The following is a 7,989-nucleotide window of genomic DNA, read 5'->3' as shown; positions in this document are numbered from 1 at the left end:
ATAAAATACTGGTTTGCTGATTATCATAGCTTTGTAGGCTTTGTTTCATGCCTGCCTTAGGGATATGCAGAAAACTGCTGCAGACTCTGGTTCAGTGTTGCAGCTGCAAGAAAACACGATTTTGAAACACCCATTGGATTACCAGCTCGTATTTTAGTGGAAACAGTGGGTTCATTTGAATCAGAAAGTAGCTGTGCTTCATGACAAGCCATTTACCCATGCTGGCATGTAGAGGACTGCAGCTGCTTGCACTTCACTGCATCCCAGCACACAAGTCAGAGGTGGGACTCATTACCACTGCAGAACCTCCCTGCTAGTTTTTCTCTTGCTGTCTGCACTGGGATAATCCAGGTTTTAACATGAGTACAACGTGCTTTCCTGTGGTGGGATACACAGGAGCAAGCCACTTGCCAGCTGGAGTGAGTTTTACTTGGAATGAGGTGCTTTACCCCCTACTCTGGTGTTGCCTTGCCATCAGCATCTTTTTTCCTTTTCTGGTCTGACAAGAAGAGCCATGTGCCCTTAGTACCTTGCATGTGCTGGGACACCTTAACACCTTCCATCATCCTGTTCTATAAAACAATCCATGGGAAGTCCTCATCTCTGCTGCTGGCAATCCAATAATCCCTTCTTTTCTTTTTAAGATCTGATAAATAAAAACCTTTCTTTGTTGTTGTTTTGTGGAGACTGTAAGTTTCCACAGCTGGAAAAGCTCTGTCTCATGTCATGCAACAATTCTTAATAGAATATGATAGCAAAGATGGATTAAACCCAGGTTTGTTATCTAAAGGTTCCCAAGAGAAATAACTGCCCTTTCTCCTCTAATTTTGTTTACAGTTATTTTCCTTTTAGACTAATTAGTTACAGTATTTTCTTATTGCTGTAGTCTTGATGCTAGTCAATAGTTACAATACAGTTAATATATAGTTAATAATAGGGCTGTCTTGAGAATGGTATTAATAATGTTTTTCCTTATACAAGTGATCCTGAGTCATTGGTGACAGCAGCTTCTCAAGGTGGCAGATGGTGCCTCTGTAAGAAAACATGTTTTCTTACCTTGTCCATCAGTTCATTTCCAGACTGAGCAGAGAACTCAGTAGTAGCATCTGTTGATGGAATAGTTCCTGTTAAACTCCATCTGCCTGCCAGCTCTAGGATGTTCAAACTGTGGTGTATATATAAGGTACAAAAGGTATAATTAGAATTCTGATGTATCGCAAACTAGAGTGGGTTTAGTTATGTAAGACGGACATTTTTGGACAGCTCTAAGAAGTAATAAAAAAACCTCATGAGCAGAGGGATGATGCTCAGCAGTTGCTTTTTCAGCCTGCATTATTATTTGCACCCGTGCAGTACAAGATGGAGATTTTTGACTGATCTGAAGCCAAGCCAGTTCTTGCACAGTGGCTGCATGGGAGCCTAACTTCTGAAGCAGAAGTTTGGGAGGTGAAGGGACAAAGAGAAACGATCCTTGGGGTTGGAAGGGAGGATGAGCCCCCCCACCCCCAGACAATGTGAGCCTATAATTTGGCCAAGCGGGTGCAGATGGCCCCCAGCACTGTCACTAGTGACAGCAGCAGCTGCCTTGCCACTGGCCCATGGTGGCCACCACACTGCATGGGAAACCCACACTCGAGCAGAGCAGCTGGGGGAATGTGTACCCCACAGGGAGCAGTACTCTGTCATTGGGGGTCCCTTCCAGGCACATAACTCTGCTGTAGCTCTTCTTTCACATGAAACAAGTCAGGAGCTTGCCCACTTGCACTTTTGTACTTCAGTGGGGAAAGCCATCTGAGACTGCTAATCTGATGGAACTAAGCATGGGCTGCTGCTGAGTAGTGAAACCCTCGAGGCTGGATGCTGCTGTGGTGCCTCTCCCATCCTCTGTACCCAGGAGATTATCCTGGTCTCCTCTCTCCCTTTGTGAGGGAGAGGGTTGTCCCTAGTGCTGGCACATCCGAGGAGCAGTGGGCATGCCACAGGGTGGTGTGCTATGCCAGCACAAGTGTTTGCCTAACTCAGGTGCACTCTAAAATATTTTTGGTGGTGTAGGTTGTTGGGTGCTTTTAACACTTCTGTGGAGTAGCAGAGCATTCACTAAGTGGGGAGTGCAGCAGCTTCCCTCCCTCTTGCCATGCTAACACAGGCAAAGTCATCTTTGGAGCATGGGTAATGCCAAAGCCCAGTAAAGATTAAGTGAACTGGCAAGGACAGGACATGTACCTTGGCCTGCAGTAGACCTTGGGGGTCAGGTTGTCAGGAGAGGGAAGCTGCCAACAAGCTGTTGTTTGAGCTGCAGCCAGTAGCCAGCTGTTATTAAATCCTGTCTGGTGGGAGAATCACTGCAGAGGCAGCAGTATTTGCAATCTGAAAGAAATTTAAATGGTGATGACAACCCCTGTCTATCCTAGGGAGGGACCAAAAACCAGGACATGCCAGCCACCGGGCCCCTCTGGGGGCATCTCTTGCTGATCACTATGTGTACAGAAATTTATTCAGTAGACTTTTATGGCAGCAGACAGGAAAAGTTTGCAACACTGGAAGTAGTGTTGTTACACAAACTAAATGGAATTTGTATAATCCTGACTCATCTTTGGTAGGTGGGGATGATTCAGATGTCCTTTTTCCAGCAGGAGATGCCAAGGACCAGCATGGAAAGTATGAGTGCTTGAAAGACTCCCTGGGCATGCTGGCCACAAACCAGCAAGGCACCTTGATTTTAACTTTGCTTCCATTGTAGGGAGATCATCACAGGCAGCTTGGAATCAGCAACCACAGCCAGGCTGAGCTGCTGAGATGAGCCACCCTCATCTGTGAGGACAGAATTTTCTGAAGTAGGAAAAGTGGCAGAAAAATCACTCTTGGGTTCCTCCTTCTTTTATTATGTGCTTATTCCATTTTCCAGAGGTTGTGGAAAGGCAGAAGTGCAAGCACAGCCACTGTTGGTTCTAAGTGCCTGTGTGCCCGTTCCTGCACAGGGGCAGTGCCCCTGGTATCACACGGCATCACCTCCAGCACCCAGGTACCAGCCCCGGGGGACCAGCAGGAACCCTGCTGAGCTGTGTGCTTGTGCTGGGATTTGGGATGGATTTCTCAAGCTCATTGACACCCGGAGTTACGCAGTGTCTCCCACTTCCTAAGGCCCTCCCAAAGCAAGGGTGCACCTGTGCCTGGTCTGTTCTCCACCCACTTGGGTTCTAGAATACAGTGTCTTCTCTCGCTTCTTGGTCTCCTCTTCCAAGAAAAAAGTGCCTGCAGCACCCAGATGGTGTCTGCCCCTGCTCACACCCATAAGTCATGGCAGCAGTTGTCACACCTTGCAGGACCACATATACATAAACTGCTGGCAGTTTCTGTCCTCTACTAAACTGCTTGAAGTGATGTATTGAGTAGTTTGGTGGGATACATACTCAGCTATACCAAGATTTTCAAAGAAAATTATATTAGATAACATGTAGAACAAATAAGTTTTGCAGCAACACTTGCTCTCTTTGTGTGGTTTGCAGGATCACTGAATGGATATTAGTCATCTCCCACCCCGTGTTCAGGTTCAGCACTCTCCTTTTGCTGCGTAAATGCACAGAACACACAGCACAGGAGCTGTTGATGGCACCATCTGCAAAAGCCTAATGGCTCATTCATTAAGCAGTGGGAACCGGCACCGCCACAGTCTAATCAGATATTGTATGATGAATAATTCAAAAATAATCCTTGTATACTTGAATAAATATCAGGAGGAGGAAGGAAAAAGCCCCATACATATGGCATGTTAAGGGAACAAAACAGGCATTCTTCAGTGTGCCAGGCTGCTGAGCACTGTGTACTGATGTTAATCATGCAGGTGGCTAATTCCTGATGAGGAACTGACTGAGGGGTTTTGGCCCAGCACTCCGAAGGTGTTCATAAGAGGAAAAGAGCACAGTGTCACGGAAAATCCAAAAATCCATAAGCCTCACATTCTGCAATATGCCTGTGGTTGTGTTGTGTTGTGTAAGCAGCTGGGGGACTGAGTTTGGGATGTCTGGCCTGAGGCTGTGCTCCTTGTGCTGCTGGGCAGATGGCAGTGATCAGGTGTGTGCTGTCCCTCAGCAGCTCTGCCTGCACACCCTGAGCTGCTGGTCTGACTAAAGTACTGGTGTGCTGCACTCGCAGCACTGAGTGACCAGTGCTCAGGGAGCCTCAGGGTGTTACATGCTCTAAAAATCGAGTATACAGACATAAAGTATTAGGGTACATATTTTTTCACCAGAGCCTGTGGCAAGGCAAGGATGACAGTTTTAAATTGACAAAGGGTAGGATTAAATTGGAAATAAGGGAGGAATTCTTTTCCCGTGGGGGGAGTGAGGCACTGACAGATCACCCAGAGGAGCTGTGGCTGCCCCACCTCTGGGAGGAGTCAATTTCTCCAAAAACAGTACTCCTGTGCAGAAGAAATGCCTTTCCAGCTTTTGACAATCATACAGTTTTTTCTATTTCATTTTTCTTATTTCATATCTAGAAATGCTCGGGCTTGAAGGCATGCTTTTGCCAACCAATGTAACCCTGTGACAGTGCCTTCAGCTGTCTGCCTTGAGCACCAGTGTCACTGCTTGGCAGCTTGAGGATGAGCCAGCAAGTGCTGCAGGCATATGGCCTGCGTACCAGGCCTGCTGCGTGTGCAACACTGAGTCTCATATATGCGCAGATTTTAAGCAAAGCCCTTTTTTCCCCACTGGGAATACACTTCATACCTCATAGTTCATATGCAGGTGAGTGCCCGAGATGTGTGTGCTCTGCTCTTGCCTGCTCAGAGAAGCTGTGATCTCTCAGCTTGGCAAAGCACAGTGTTACCTTATACCGCCCATGTATACATGTGGAAAAACTGAGATATTGACTGTAACTCCACACAAAAAGAGCTGTTTGAAGCCCATGATCCTCACTGGCCAACTCTGATTTCTTTGGATAATGCTTAGTTTGCTCTGGTTTGTTAACAGTCAGAAAAAAGGTGTAATTAAGCCCTGACAAATCCTCTTGGCTTTGTATTATATCTGAATCAGCATCTCTTTTACAGATGACTAAAAATGGGAGTCTCTTGTTGTTCAAGACATTGCAGTATTTGGGCTTTGACAGTATTCAACATCCTGAGAGTCATTAGGGTTTCTCACTCTTCAGGCTACTTGGGCATTGCAAATGTTCACTCCGTAGCTGAAGATTCTCTCCTTGCAGATGGATAACACAAGTTGCCAACTTCCGTGAACACATTCTTTAAATCTGGGGGAAACTGTCAGTTGTGGAGATGTTCCACAGCTCTGGGCAGTGTTTGTAGATTTCTCCCTACTAAAGTCCTTCATCTTATCTCCTATGATACCACCTTCTTTTAATAAATCTCATAATTTTAAAAAGCAACCCTGGGGGTTTTAGTCCAAAATGTAACAGAAGACATATTTTAACAACAGGAAAGGAAAATGAATCTTTTTTCCCAAAAAATACCTGGAGATTAGTGACAGGAGCATCTGAAAAGGGGAAGTTTAATTGTAAGCTGGTTTTAAAATATTGAATGCTTAAATATACATGGTTAAAAGAAAGTACCACTGCATTCTAAACAGTGATTAAAAAAAAATGCAAGTATTCTAAAACAAGAAATACAAGCTTCTGCTCTGCTCTCGTTGATCACGTTACAAGAAATTTTATGGTGAAAAAAGCAATGGAATTAACAGACACTATTAAGCTTTTGCCAACAGTTGTAAAGCTATTACTCTGAAAATAAGTTTAGGATTGGAAATATGGAATCTGTATTTTACCCTTCTTGCTTAAGTTAAGCATGTTTTGCTAGCTAGAAAGGAAATGTTTCGTTATTGTCCTCCCCAAAAGCAGGAAGAACAAAAAAGGCAGTATTTATTCTGACATTAAAAAAATCAAATGTAAACTGACTTCAGTTTTTATTGTGTCAGTCCACCTGCAAAATCCTCTTCAGGCCCAGCACATCTTTAATGTGCAGAAGCTCTGTTTGATGCAGTTAAAATTGATCCCTGTATAGAAGGCATTAAATGAATACACCACTGTTTACCGTTCTGAATTTCAAGAACCTTAAAATCCTTAGAAGTTAAATAATTTAGAAGTTATTATTATTGCACTCAAGTTCAGCATTCACTGTAACATCAAAGTGTTCTGAGTTGGCAGCACTCCTTGCTGACTGCTCAGAAGGAACAGCAGGCTGCACTGGAGGTATTTCTTCAGGAAAAGAAAAGGAGCGGCTCAAGATTTACCTGGTTCCCAGAGAAAAAAGTACAAGTTATGGGACTCTGCAGGTATCAGCACAGGTGACCAAGAGATCCCATCTCAGAGCTGGAGTCCAGCTGGAAGCATCCACTGGTGATGGAGATTGTCCATGTGAGGACAGCAAGGTTGGGAACTTTGAACCTTACTGCTGCAAAGCCAAGGGATAAAACAAGACAAACAAGGAGAATTTCTTCCACCACAGGCTCAAATTATCTGGCACAGTGTCTGGGGGAGTGAACAGGACCTCTGGTAAAAAAACTGCAGAACCAAGACAAGGTCAACATGCCAAAAACTCCTCCCAATGCACAAGTGACTGCAGGGACACTCATGGCACTGCATCTGTTACTTTGTGTGCTTGAATTAAAAAAGCACTGCAGAAATGCTATCAGCCTGGCACAGCTTGTAAAATATACTTTAAATTCTCTTAATTTTATATTTTTGAAGACAAATACTTAGGGTGACATTTTCTCCCATGGAGATGTCAAGGACACCGAGCTGGAAGGAGAACAAGTAGATTTGTGTGAAAGGCAGCACACACAACAACCTTCGTGCCTTGTATGAACTGTGAAATCAATTAATATTTCAGGTATTAATACCAGAGTAGTAGTAGCAGCTGCCATGTTATTTATGCTACTATGCAAGCTGACCACAGAAATTCAATACAAGAGAGTGTAATTTTCACTTCTTTAAACAAATCGGTTTACTGGTGAATTGGGAAGAAATAGGGTGTTGTAATTATCACGGCCTGATTCTACAAGTCACTTGCAGGATAAACCCAAGGCTTGTGCAAGATGAATTGCATGGCCCTTCTTGAACATTAAACCCAGTGCACAAATCCACTTTTATATAAATCCTAAAATCGATTTATTATATTCAAATTCTAGAAACTTGTCAGACTCACTGATTGCCACTGCTGACAATCAGTAGAACCTGTGTTCTGCTGCCGTTTTGGTTAACTGGAATAAGTTAGAATTTTTACCGGGAGGCTGGATTGGAGCAGCCAGGATATGGCCCCATGGGTAACTTCTTGCCCTACCGATACCTGCGGCCACTGCTTTTGGGGCAGAAGGAGCTGTGCTTGTGCAGAACACCTTTGGGACTCTGCTGACTTCCTAAAAGGCTCGTAAGGGACGTTAATACGCCAGCATTATTGTATCTAGAATATTTATTATACTGGATGCTCATAGTATAAATTTGAAACGGATGTTATATATTTAAACCATTAGTATGATTCAATAAAGCGATTCGCGTGCGAAACTTTACATTCTGAAAATGGTGCTGCACGGTGCTACGAGAGAGAGGGCGGGATCTCGTCCTGCCGTTCCTAGCAATGGCGATGCCGCCGGGACGCTGCGCAGCCAACAAAGGCGGCTGGTCAGAGGCAGCGCACGGGCCGCAGGCGCTGTGCAGGCGGGCCCGACAGTGCCCGGCTAACGGGATGTGCAAGGAAAGGCAGCATCCCTCCGGGACACAGTTCCCGGACGCGCCCCAGCACCTACGGGGGGTGACCTCGGCCGGGCCCAGGCACACGGGCCGCAGCGCCGGCGGAGGGGCTGAACCGCCAGAGCTGGCAGCGTGTGGCTCCTCCCGTCCTTTGTTGGCCTGGAACCGGAGCAGCGGCCGCGGGCTCTGCCCCTGCCTGCCCTTCGAGGCCTGAGGCGCTCGGGCACGGGGAGAGCCCGGCGGGCCCCGGGCAGCGTCTCCCACACCACCGGGCGCCGCCGGCTTCGG

The sequence above is a fragment of the Poecile atricapillus genome, chromosome Z (genome assembly GCF_030490865.1).
Source record: "Poecile atricapillus isolate bPoeAtr1 chromosome Z, bPoeAtr1.hap1, whole genome shotgun sequence".
Taxonomy (NCBI): Eukaryota; Metazoa; Chordata; class Aves; order Passeriformes; family Paridae; genus Poecile; species Poecile atricapillus.
The sequence above is the reverse complement of the archived record's forward strand: the minus strand, read 5'-3'. Positions refer to the sequence as shown.